We start from the raw sequence: 13286 nt of genomic DNA, 5'->3' as shown, positions 1-13286 counted from the left end.
ACACATTCATTGACAAGTCTCATAAAGGTTTTATAGAGATGAAAAAGTAGGCTCTTGGGAGGATCTGGTTTAGTTGGGTCTGAGGCCAAGCTTTTTCTGCAAACTGGTTTTCTCTTCTAACATTCTTGGCCTTTTTGTGACATCGTAATTTTTAGAATTTGAGGTGACATCCCTTGTAATTTTCCACCCTCCTTTTCTGTGTCACTTTATGAAGAAGTTTATATTCTAAATCAGGCATTTTTAACCTAATATTTTGATAACAATAATTCAATATAATCAGTTTCCATTGTAATCTTATATATTTTATTTTATGAACTAAAAATGTTATTCTGAGAAGGGATCCAGGCTTCATGAGGGCTTTATCTCCCAAAAAAGGTTAAGATCCCTGGTTTGAAATACAAAGTTGCCATTTGATTTTGAAATCAAAGCTGGCCCTTTTATTGTCATGGACATTGTTTGTTGGCTGAAGTTGTTTTGGGGCTTGTGGCAGACATTGCTTTCTACCAGTTAAACTTCTCTGGGGAATAGTGGTAATCAGAATCAGCATTTTTTACTTTATCTGTTGGGTCCCAACTCACCAAAAAAAGGCCCAGTTAAGCCAATTCATTCCAAGAACATTTTCTAGAAACGTTTCGAGGCTTTCCCACTCCAAGTGGGAGTTCTCAAGATCTGCTCATGTTCACTGTGTGTTGTATGTATACTCTTGGCAGGAGCCCTCATCCAGGGCAGCTTCCACTAACAGGCAAGGAAATTTGCCAGAAGTCCAATGATGGAGCATTTCATTGAGCAATACCAACAAAACATAACTAGCAAGAGAACCTTTGCCATGAAGTATTTCTTAATACTTCTTAACTCATGGAAAATAATTCCCCTCACAAATTGCTACGCCAATGGGAAGATCAGAACAAATGCCAGTTTTTCTGTTTTCTGCAGTCTCCCTATCCTACTGGGACCTTCCACATGGGGGAGGTGGTGACTCATGCTCTGGAGACCCTTGAAGAGGACTACCTTTAGTTGTTTCTGAAACACCTCTCTGGGCATCTCACCAAGTTGTCATCAGAACAGCTCTCCAAGGCTGTTCCTTGCCTTTTCATCTCCCTTTTGGCCAAGCCCTCCCTCTGCCTCCATCACTGGCAATCATAGCTTCATATCTGACATTCCATCTTGACATTCCTCCCCAACCCTAGGAGGATTTGTTTTTTTGTTTGTTTGTTTTTGTTTTTTGCTTTTACTTCTAGTAAGCGATCTTTTCCTGCTTAGACTGAGTGTCTGGCAGGTATTGTTTCATATTTTAGGTTTAAAAAATTTTTTTTTTTAGTCAAGATGCCTGGGCTTCAGACCTAGGTGAGTGTTATTAATCTTTTAGAGGCAGACGGCCTAGGCCATGCGCCTGAATAGCCTGGGAGCTATTCGTCACATATTTTGGTTTATCTTTTTCACCTTTCTTACATCTTTATTTGGTAAGAGCCAAAGTACTCCTTAGGTAGACACTATAAGTTACTTCCTCATCTTTCTTCACAGAGCCTCTCTGGTCATGACTCCTATCTGGGCTAGGCTAAGTGACTTTCTTTTCATTCTTCTGTAACTCAGAGGGAAGGTAGTGTGTTCTGCTCACTTTCTCTTATACTGTGGTTTTTTGAGGCTAAAGATCATACATCTCTTAGCTGATCCTTTCACTTCCCATCCTGTCCTGCTTTGCAAATTGATCTCAAGCTTTAATAATACTTAAAGAGGCACTAAAATACTGGTGAAGAGAGGGATATAGGCAGCTAGTCCTCTGTTGGCATTCCTGTCATTGAAGCAAAACTCTTGCTCCCCTTAAAGAGGAGAGTGTTAAAAGAACAAGCAGACAAAAAAGATGGAACAAAGCTGTCAGCATTTTTATAATAAATTATTTTCCTCATTAGTGATGATGGAAATGTTACAGTTTGATTCTGGCATCTTTGTGCCTGATATGCAGGAAGACCTGATTTCAAATCCTGCCTTAGATATTTCCTTAACTGTATGACCCAAGGCAAGTCATATAACCTCCTCCAGCCTCAGTTTCCTTATCTGTAAAATGTGGATAATAATAGCATCTGTTTCACAGAGTTGTTAGGATCATGTGGGATAACATATGTAAAGTGCTTTGCAAACCTTAAAATGCTGTGTAAATGCTAGCTAACTCTCATTAAAATAAAAAAGGAACATCTGAGTTTTCACAAATGATTTTCTATAGAAGACCATATATTCAGTTACACAATTGTCCAAGAGGTGTGGGGAATTGAAGAGCCATTTGAGTTTAATTTTTATGGCTGCAAGACATCATTTGATTTGGTAGAACAATATATAGTCAGAGAGGTGTCTCCTTGACATATATTAATATTATTGCAGAGTTTCTGAGAAATACAATTGCAAGACAATTTTGTTCAATGTTCTTCTGGTATATTTCAATTCAATAGACATTCATTAAGTACCCACTATGTGCAGAGGCAGTTAGGTGGTGTAGCGGATAGAGTGCCAGACGTGGAGTCAGGAAGACTTAACCTTCCTGAGTTCAAATCTGGTTTCAGATACTTACTAGCTGTATGACCTTGGGCAATCACTTAGCCCTCTTTGCCTCAGTTTCCTCCTCTGTAAAATGAGCTGGAGAAGAAAATGGCAAACCACTCCAGTATCTTTGCTAAGAAAAACTCAAGTGGAGTTGCAAAGAGTCACACACGACTGAAATGACTGAACAACAACAACATGAGCAAAGCAATTTGCTAGGTGCTGGTATTACAAAGACACAAAATTAAATAATCCTGGTCCTTAAGAAGCTTACATTCTTCTGGCAGATTATTGAATCTGTTTGCAGATGGATATGTACAAGGATAACTAACAACTGGAGAATTCAGAGAAACCTTCATGGAGGGATTGACACCTGAGTTACGCTGAAAACAAAGAGGATTCTGAGAGGTGGACGCGAAGACAAGGGAGATACTGCAGCACGGGGTACAACTTGTGCAAATGTGAAGGAGTAGGAGATGGCATGCCAAATTTAGGAGAGGGTTGGATATGTAGTCCATTGTGGCTAGACTGTAAGTATATGGAGAGTAAATGTAAACAGGACTGGAGTGGTAGGTTAGATTTAGATTAAATGCCCAATTAAAGAGTTTGTAGATGACTTGCCCTGGATCACATAGCTAAGAAAGTGTCTGAAACAGGATTTGAACTCAAGTCCTCCTGACTCCAAGTCTGGTGTTCTACCTTCTGCTTCACCTAACTGCTTATTTTTATCAAAGTTACAAAATAAATGTGTATAGAACATTCTTATAAAATTTTATAGAAAGGAGAAAATAAATATATGAATTAGTAGATGAAATGGCAAGGCATCAAAGACTTTTGAGAAATGGAGTGACATGGTTGGAACATGAGGATTATTTAGGCAACTGTGTGGGGGATGGTTTGGACAGGGGAAAATCTGGAAACAAGGGTGACTAAATTAGGAAGTTGATATAAGGTGTTAAGAGTCCAAGTTAGGATTGTAACCATTAAAAGGGGGATGGATCAGAGAAAAGATGGAAATTGACTTGACCACTGATTTATCTATCTTGGGGGTAGGTGAGAAAGAGGGAAGAGCCCAGCAATTAAGCATTTACTAAGTACCTTCTATGAGCCAGGCTTGGTGTTGATATAAGTACAAAGAATGAGACAGTCCCTATGAACAAGAAGTACACATATATGTATACTCCCTTTCTGTCTCCCTCTCTCTCTGTCTCTCTCTCTCTCTCTCTCCCCCCATTTAAACATGTAGTTTATACATACATGTAAATAAATATGTACGTATATATTTATATACATATATTGAATAATTACAACTATTCAGGGATTAGTTAAATACGAGGTCATTTGGGAAGGAGGGTAGTAGTCATTAGAGGTATCAGGAAAGTCTTCATGCAGAACATAGTCCTTGAGATGTACTTCAAAGGAAAAGAAAGATTTTATGAGGCTGAGGTAAGGAGGGAGTATATTCTGGCAATGTGAGGTGGCCAGTGAAGGGAGATGCAATGTCATGTGTGACGACAGGGAGAAGATTGACTCACAGAGTTTGGGAAGGGGAATAATGTGCAATGAGTCTGGAAAGAGAAATTGGGACCAGGTTGTGAAGGGCTTTAAAAGGTAAACAGAGGAGTTTATATTTTATCCTACAGGCAATTGGAAGCTGCTGGGGTTGGTTGAGTAAAGGAGTCAAATGGTCAGATCTGAGTTTAAGGAAAATTACATTGGCAGGTGTGTGTGTAGGCGGGACTGGAGTGGTGAGAGACTTGATGCTAGTTAGGAAGCTGTTGCAATAATCTAGGCTAGAGGTGATGAGAGGCTGAACTAAGTGGGAGTGGAGAGAAGGGCTTGGGTGCAAGAGATGCTTGGGAAGTAGAAATGGCAATATTTGGCAACTGGTTGAATAAATGGAGTGAGGAGTCAAGGACAGTGCTGAGATTATGAAACTAGGGTACTGAGAGGATAATGGTGCCTTTGACAGAAATAAAGAAACCTGGAAGAGGGGAAAAGATAATGAATCAGTATTGGACATAATGAGTTTGAGATATTTCCTGGATATCCAATTTGATGTACCCATTAGGTAATTGGTGATACAGGGCTAAAGCTTGGGGGAGAGACTGGCTGTGTGTGTACACGCATACACACACACACACACACACACACACACACACTCCAGTTCATCTTACACATTGCTGCTAAAGTAATTTTCTTTAAGCACATATCTCACCTTGTGACTCCATTACTCAATCAATTACAGTGACTTCCTATTGCTTCAATATAAAATATAGAGACCTCTTTAAAAAGTCTTTTAAATATATATTCACAAATATACATACATATATATGCTTTTGTGATTCATCTACATAGAGATAAGAGACAAACCTATAAAAGCTGATAAGATTTCCAAAAGTGTATAAAGGGAGAAAAGGTCCTAGGACAGAACCTTGGGGCGGGGGGCGCGACACTCATGGCTAGGAAATATGATATGGACAATGAGCTAGCAAAGGAGAAGGAGAAAGAGGGATCAGAGAGATTGGAGCTGAACCAGGAGAAAGGAGTATCAGGAAAACTGAAAGAAGAGAGTGTTCAGGAGGAGAAGGTACTCAACAGTATTGAATGCAGTAGAGAAGTTGAGAAGGATGAAGACTTAGAAAAGACCACTGGATTTATCCATTAAGAGAGCATTTGTGATTTGGGAGAGAACATTTTCATTTGAGAGCTAGACTAGAAAGGTCTGATGAGTGAATAAAAGGAAGCATTATAAAAAGGTTTGTCGAGGAGTTTGGGCTGATAAAGGGAGGAGAGAGATAGGATAATAGTTAGGAACTTCCATTCTATCTGAAGAGTCTACATGTGTGGACTGCCATTTCATGAGGGTCCCCTACAAGGGTATCCTTCTTTCTCCATCTTTCTCCTTCCTCTTTCCAGTCCCCCTTTATTTATTGTCTTCATTCATTAGAATATAATGGAAGGGGCATCTCAGTTACTTGTATTTAGGATAGTGCTGGAACATAATAAATATGTGCTTAATAAATGCTTTATCTACTCATACATATGAAGCACATGCAGGACGCAATATTAATAATAATAATAATAATAATAGCTAGCATTTATATAGCCCTTTAAGTTTTCCAAAGCTCTTTCTAAATATTACCTCCTTTAATCTTCACAACAATCCTGGGATGTAGGTGCTATTATTATCCCCATTTTACAGATGAGGAAACTGAGGCAGGCAGAGGTTAAATGATTTGCCCAGATTCACATAGCTATTGAGTATCTGAAACAGGATTGAATTAACATCTTCCTGACTCCAAGTTCAGGAAGAAATGTGCCACCCAGGAATTTCAGAAGAGATCACTCGCATCAGCACCTGGGATAGAGGTTGGGTGGGTCTATGACTAATGACTTCAGTAGTAGCTTTCCCAACTGCTAGGAGGAGAGTTCAAAAAAACAAAACCCACTGGATTTATCCTGCCACTGTGAGACCAGCAATAATGGCTCAAAGTTCCTTTCTGTAGGTAGGAAGTTTGAGTATCAAATGGCCTTCAATTAATTCCCCAGGAGTTTTCCCTTCCCTCACTCTCAGGAATCGACACTAGTCTCCATGTCCAGGCTCCTGGCTCCTTTTCCCCAATGCCTGGTACTGCTACACCCAGGAAGGGCTCTATAAAAACTCACCAGACTTTGCTGGCTCTGTTAAAAAATCATTCCACAGCCTTGACATACATAGAGTCTTAAAGTCTGGTGTTGCCTTGGGAAGAATGAATTGATCTAAATAAGAAGGCTAAATGGGTAACGTTAAGCTGAGAGTTACGTTTCCTCCATGGAGTCTTCTCTGACTACCTCATCTTCCTTTCTCTGGGCTTCTGAAGTCCTTTTATTCTGTACCAGACATGTTCTTATACGAAAGCAATACTATTTTTACATTATTTGGTGCACTAAAAAACAAACAAACTAAAAATCCTTTTTCAAAGTACTGCACATCAAATATTTCATTTAATGCTATCTTGTCCAGCTCTCTGGTTGTTTTATATGTATTAGATACTCTGTCCCCTTCCTGGTGCTGAGGGACAAAGATTATTTCCTCATCTGGTCATAAGGGCCCCACCACACCCATCACTTTCTTTCACTCTTCTTTTTGACCTTATAACCTATAATGATGCTTATCACTGCCCCTCCCCACTCTACTCACCTAAATCTTGCCCATTTAAAAAATGCCGTTCAAACCCCACCTCCTCCAGTCAGTTCAACAAATATTGATCAAGTACCTACTATGTGCCAGGAACTGCAGATTGCCCTGTAAGGCTGAGAATTTTTCAGAATTCTAGGTGAGGGCATTGGACTGGGAAGTTTTCCCCTATCCTTTAATATGACTTCTTTGTGTTGTGTCCTTTTTTAGCCCTGGGTGTCGAGCGCTTATCCACCTTAGCCTCCTCTCAAGGAAACAGACCTTTTTGCTTTGGGAGAGTGCCTTCCCTCCTCCCCATTCCTTCCTTCCAACTTAAAAAAAAAGTGTGATAAGCGTGATGATACATTTTATTTTGGCAGAACAATCACTTCTCAATAAATATGCCCTCATGATACTTTCTCTTTAAAAACCACTAATCAAAACCACCGGTATTGAGATTATAACTGATAGAACATGTAATGTGACACGTTTATAGCTTATCATTTTTTTTAACAGAGAGAATGTGTGTTTTATTATCAGTCATTTGGCTAGTCATTATAAGTGACATGCCATGTGAAGTCCTTAGGGCATAAGTAGTGAGATTACCAGGTTAAAAAGTATGAACAGTTTAGCGACTTTTTCCTGCATAATGTCAAATTGTTTCCTAGGATAGTAGGACCAATTTATAGCACAACCAATCGACCAATAGTATATTGGTGGTGTGTTTACTTCCCCCAGCAATCCAACATGGGGTATTTCCATCTTCCCAATCTTTATTAATTTGATGGGTGTAAGTTGATAACTCAGGGTTGTTAAATTTTCATTTCTCTTATTAGTGACTTGGGGCATTTTTCCTACAGTTTTTGATAATTTGCATTTCTTCTTTTGAAAACTGCCTGTTCATTTCCTTCCTTCTCCTCGCTGCTGGTACCATCCCACTGAGATTACTTTCCACCTACTCTCTCTGTATGTATCATTTAAGCACATAGTTATTTGCATGTTATCTCCCTCATCAGAACTGAGCTCCTTGATGTCAAGGACTTTTGCCGTTCACTGTATCCTCTGTGCTTAGCACAGTGCCTGACACATAGTAGGGACTTAATAAATACTTGACTGACTTTTCTATTGGGGAATTAGTCTTATAGATTTCCATAAATTCCCTTTAGATTTTGGGTGTCAGACTTTCAGCAGAGATGTTTGATGCAAGGATTTCCTCTCCAGATCCACAGCTTCTTTTCTCATCCTATGTGTTTTGATTTCATTTGTGCAAAAGCTTTGTAATTTTAGGTAATCAAAGTGGTATATTTTGACTTTCATAATCTATTCTAGTCCTTGTCTGGTTATGAATTCCCTCTCTTAACCACTACTGTGAAAGATAACGACCTTCTATTCCCCTCTTTTTTGATGATGTGACCTTTCTCTTTAGCTTTCTTATGCTTTTCAATCTTATTGTGGTAAAAGGGAGTAAGATATTTACCTAAACCAGGGGTTCTTAACCTGGGGTCCACTGATCCTCAGCAGGTCCATGATAGATTTCAGGGGGTCTGTGAACTCAGCTGGGGAAAGAACTGAATTTTTATTTTCACTAACCTTTAATTAAAAATCTGGCATTTCCTTAAATTATGACTTTAAAAAAACCCTTTATTTTGAGAAGCTTCACTAGACTGCCAAAGGGACCCATGACAAGAAACTGTTAAGAAACTGACATAAATCAAATCTACACTAACTGTTCTTTAGCTTTCTCAGTATCTCTCATCAAATAAAGAATCCTTCCTCCAATAGTTTGTATTATTGGGTTTATTGAATCCAAGATTAACTGCTGTGTTCATTTGCTTGTAGGTTTTGCTTAGCTTGTCTATTTCGCTACTTTCTAAAAAGTAATTCTTTCAGTCTAGCACCTTAAAATTTTCCCCACTTCTTTATGTAATTCTTCTTGACCTTCAAGAACCCAGTACTCTGGTCATGAATACACATGCAAGGAATTAGCTAGAGCTTTCAGTTTAGCTCGCTGAGGTCTTCTGAGCCTAATTAGCACAGCATAGCCTTCTCTTGGGGGAGGTCAGAAGCCACTTACTATCCAACAACCTATTGGGCTTCTCTTGTGATTCACCAGGTACTAGGATGGGGATTGGGGGTTGGATGAAGGAGAAGTAGAGTCACTTCTGTATGGCTCTCCAAACTGGCAAGTGTCTGTTTCCCTTGCTTTGCTCCTTCTGTTACCCTTCTCCTCTACAGCTACATTCATCCTTTTGGAAGGTGCACTGCATTAGGGGAATTGGCAGCTAGGGGACTCACACTGTGATGCTTCCTCTTCCTATGTTAGCACTTGGAACTACTTTGAGGGGCTGGAGGCTAGATTAGGGCAAAGCCTCTCACCTCTCATTCTTGACAGACATGCCCTTTGGGACCCTCACTGAAGGAAGCTGTTAAACAAGTATCCCAAGAAATCTACTCCCTACAAGTTTGTATCATGTTCCTGTTCTCCGAGCCTTTCCTTCTGACTTCGGTTCTGCAGTATAATTCATCTACTTCCCTCTTAGAGCTGGGGGTGAGTTCAAATCCAGCTTCAGATACTTACTAGCTGTATGACCCTGAGCAAGTCACTTAACATCTATCTGCTTCAGTTTCCTTAACTGTGATAGGAGAACAAGCATAGCACCTACTTCTCTGGGTCATTGTGAGAATCAAATGAGATAATATTTGTAAAGTACTTAGCACAGTGCCTGGAACATGGTATAAAAGTAGGGCAGATGTCCATCTTCACAGCTGTCAATCTTGGTGGAAGATGGCATGGGAATCTGGTAACTAATGGAAAGAAGGAATAAGAAGCTGGAGGCAGATGGAGAAGGTAGCACAACGTCCAGAAATAATTGCTAATGAATGCCAATTTTGTACCTAGACACTAAACGTCTTGGTTTGCTGTATTCATTTAGCTTGTTTTTGTTTCCTGCTTTGTGTGTGCCTGACCTTACTGCTTCTGAAATACTACAGAGATTCATGAGTTTGTGGGTATGGGTATTCCCTCCACCCACAGGGCTTGCTATGACTGAAAAATCGTACAGTGAGCACAGTGATGAGCTTCTCTCAGTTTGACTGGACTGGTCATGATGTCCACTGGGAAGCCTATATCTGATGGCTTTCTAGTCTGTTGAGTCTGTAAGAATTTATAATTCTGCTAGCATAGTCTTTAAGGACTCGGAGTCATCACCGCACTCTAAGGTAAAGAAAGATTCTGGTGAAAGAAGGGATCTGATCTTAGGTAGGCAAAAAAATTCCTTTAACCCCAATTGGGCCTAAATGATTGATGGGTCCAGTCCAGAAATCTGAGATGTTTCTTTTTTGAGAAAGGAGATCATATAGAATCTAGTGGTAGGCTTTGGTTTGGGGAAAACCCTGCCTCCTGATAAGTGGGATCTGGGCACTTCCTGCCATAAGTAGGCAGTAGGTACCTGAGGTTCCTGATTGAAGAAAGATGCCTACTCAGTAAAGGATGTAAGTTCTGAGCTTGGGATCTATAGTAACAGAGCCAAAGGGCAGTGTGGCATAGTGGAACTATCATTAGAGATTGAAAAAATGGATCTGGCCTCAAATCTGGGCTCTGCTATTTACTACCTTTGAGGACCTTGAGCAAACCACTTAAACTCTCTGGGCTTCAGTTTCATCATTTGTAAGATGAAGGGTTTCTGTTAGGTGATTCTCATGGTCCCTTCCAGTTTAAATCTGCTGATATAGTCCAAGGATTGATTTTAAATAATTCTTTCCAAAGTTTATCCTAGTTCTCAATTCCTAAAATGTTGCTATGTTACCTACAAAGCAAGGATTGGGGAAAGACCTAGAGGTGTAATCTACCTGACTTCTCTCTGAGCCATTTTATGACCAAACCTATTTTATTCACTCTAGTCTTCCAGCCAGTTTATCTCCTTGACTTTCATACTTTTTATTTAATATAATGGTTTTTGGTGAAAAGTGAACCACTTGCAGGGAATAGTTGAGTACTCTTCCTCCATCCCCTTCAGCAGCCTGCCATGGTTATTTTTATGATGTCCTGGTACCCAGGCTTCTAATAACGCCCCTGCAACAAGTTTAGGATTACAATTGGCCTCTCCCTTTGCAAATGTATAATTGACTACCAGCATAGTCCAGTATTCATCAGCTCTTGCCCTAACAATTGTGGTCCCTCCTTGGGAATAGAGCATTGTTTCTTGGTGAGAAGCATCATCCCTCCAGCGCCACTTCACCTGCCAATCGGCAGGTTTCCAACACCAGCAGTCCATGCCAAGTGCTCCTTCCATTTCCTTTGGGAAGAATTCCATTATGGTCATGAGAGAATGGCTCACATCTATTATTCCTCCCTCTTCCCCTTCTGCTACCCCCTGATGTAGGGCAACAAAGGGGTCCCCTATTGATTCTCTGAATAAGTGCCATTGCATTCTGGGTACAAGAATCTAAAGTATTCACATGGGATATGTAGAGTACCCTTTCTATGAGTGTGGCAGTAAAAGGGAGGAGAGATATAGGTCATTGGTTTGAGGAGATTACAGGTCAAGTAAAGATTTTAAAAGTATGAAACAGATCTGAGTCAATGTTTAGGAAGCAAAGAAAGAACAAGTAGATAAGAATTTGAGAAAGAAATAACATGATCAATGAAACAAACTCTTGGAGGATATGGCATGGGAGGTGATTGAGGACTCAAATAGAGATTGGCCACAGCAAGGAGAAAGATTGCCTCTCCATCAGATACTAGAATAAGAGGAAGAAAGGGCAGGTAAAGATGGAGAGGGGTTTTGAAGTATGGTATAGGGAAGATGAGAGAATTTAGAAAAGAACACTTCAATTTTCTCAGTAAAATAGGAAGTGAGGATATCTTCACATCTGCTCAAAGAGGAGAGTAGGTGTGGTGATAGGAACTCGAGAAAAGAAGATTTGAGACAGCCATAGAGGGGAGGGGGATAGAGAATCAGCCAAGGAAAAATAAAAGGAGCGGGGTGAAGTAATGAGGGCCTAGTTGATATTAATTTTAGATGAACATTAATTGTTCAATTAAGTTATTAAATCGATATTAACTTTAGATGAATCTTAGAGAACCACATTTACACCACCATCCAGAACTTGTGAGATGAAATGCACACATCGTTAGAAAAGTCACCTCTCTTTTCATGGGTTCCCCCAAACCACACTTTACCCTTAAGTGTTTTCTCTTGCATCTTAACCAGCATCCTGCTATTTGCCCAGTTTCAAGGATAGTCAAGAGGTTTCCAAGATTTCTCTCACATTCTAGGTCTTCTTTCCTTTAGTTAGCTGTTGACATTTTCAGCTCACTAAGTCCCAGTATCAGGGACAAGCATGGTACTCTCCCAAATTCTAGCTCCATTTTCTGTTTCACTTGCTCTTTCAGGTTCTAATTACCTTGGAGTCCAATGTGACTTCCATAACTTGACACCATGTAAGTACGTACTATTGATTACTCATATCCTCTAGCCTGTTTTTGTGACTGCAAAGTTCCAGGATGTCTTCCCATGAAGCATTAACCCTGTAAAGCAGTGCCCATAAGAGAATTCTTTTCATTTTGCCCTTTCCAAAATTCTTTGTAAACATTACCTTACCTGAACACTGAAATTGCCTTTCTGCTACTTTCTTTTTTCTTTTCTTTTCTTTTTTTTTTGGTTAGGCAATGGGGTTAAGTGACTTGCCCAGGGTCACACAGCTAGTAAGTGTTATGTGTCTGAGGTCAGATCTGAACTCAGGTCCTCCTGAATCCAGGGCCAGGGCTCTGTCCATTGCACCACCTAGCTGCCCCCTTTCTGCTACTTTCTAAAAATTTCTAGGAATTCTGGCATCTGGGACAAATTCAGTCATAGAGCTGGAGTGTGGTCTGGAGGAAGGTTTCCTAGTCTACCAATTCTCTTGAGGGCTTCCCAGGAATTGTGTTATCCTTCCTCAAGGGCTGAACATACTGAAAAGAAGTATTTTCTATCCAGGAGAAGCCTATGCTCTGTTTCTCGAAGGTTTGGGGCCCTAAAGTGTCACCTTTTAGTCAGACGCAGTGAGGACCAGGGAAGCATTCCCTCACCTCCCCCACAAAGGGAAGGTTCTTAAGTGCTTTCTGTTTATGTAGGAGGTCCAGAAATATGTACCTATGCCCATCTCCTCTGCCCTGGCCACATCTAGTCTGTAGAAGGTCTCTAGTGAACCCCATATCTGCTAGCTCTCTATCCTGAGATCAACCCTCTAAGGACTTGGAATTGTCCTTCTCTCCACTCCCCTGCTCATAGAGTCAGCTGTCAGGTTTAATCTCCTACCTAATCCTTTTTTAAGCCCAGTAGGAAAGTATCTGTGGGTAACACTTGAAGTCCTATTAAGGCAGGGGTTCTTAATTTGGTATCCACTAACATTTTTTGAATGATTTCAACATAATTTCTTTCCATTATAATACTTTGCATTATGCATTTAAAAGCATTATTCAGGGAAACTGTCCATAGGCTTCACCAGACTGCTAAAGGGGTCAATGGCAAGCAGGTCAGCCTCACTGAAGAAGCATGGCACTCTGAGGATGAAAGAGGAGGCAGCATGTGTCAGGCAAAGTGAACCACCAACCATC

This window comes from Phascolarctos cinereus, unplaced genomic scaffold (genome assembly GCF_003287225.1).
Source record: "Phascolarctos cinereus isolate Bilbo 61053 unplaced genomic scaffold, phaCin_HiC Scaffold_2;HRSCAF=192, whole genome shotgun sequence".
NCBI classification, from domain to species: Eukaryota; Metazoa; Chordata; class Mammalia; order Diprotodontia; family Phascolarctidae; genus Phascolarctos; species Phascolarctos cinereus.
Note: the sequence above shows the minus strand (reverse complement) of the source record.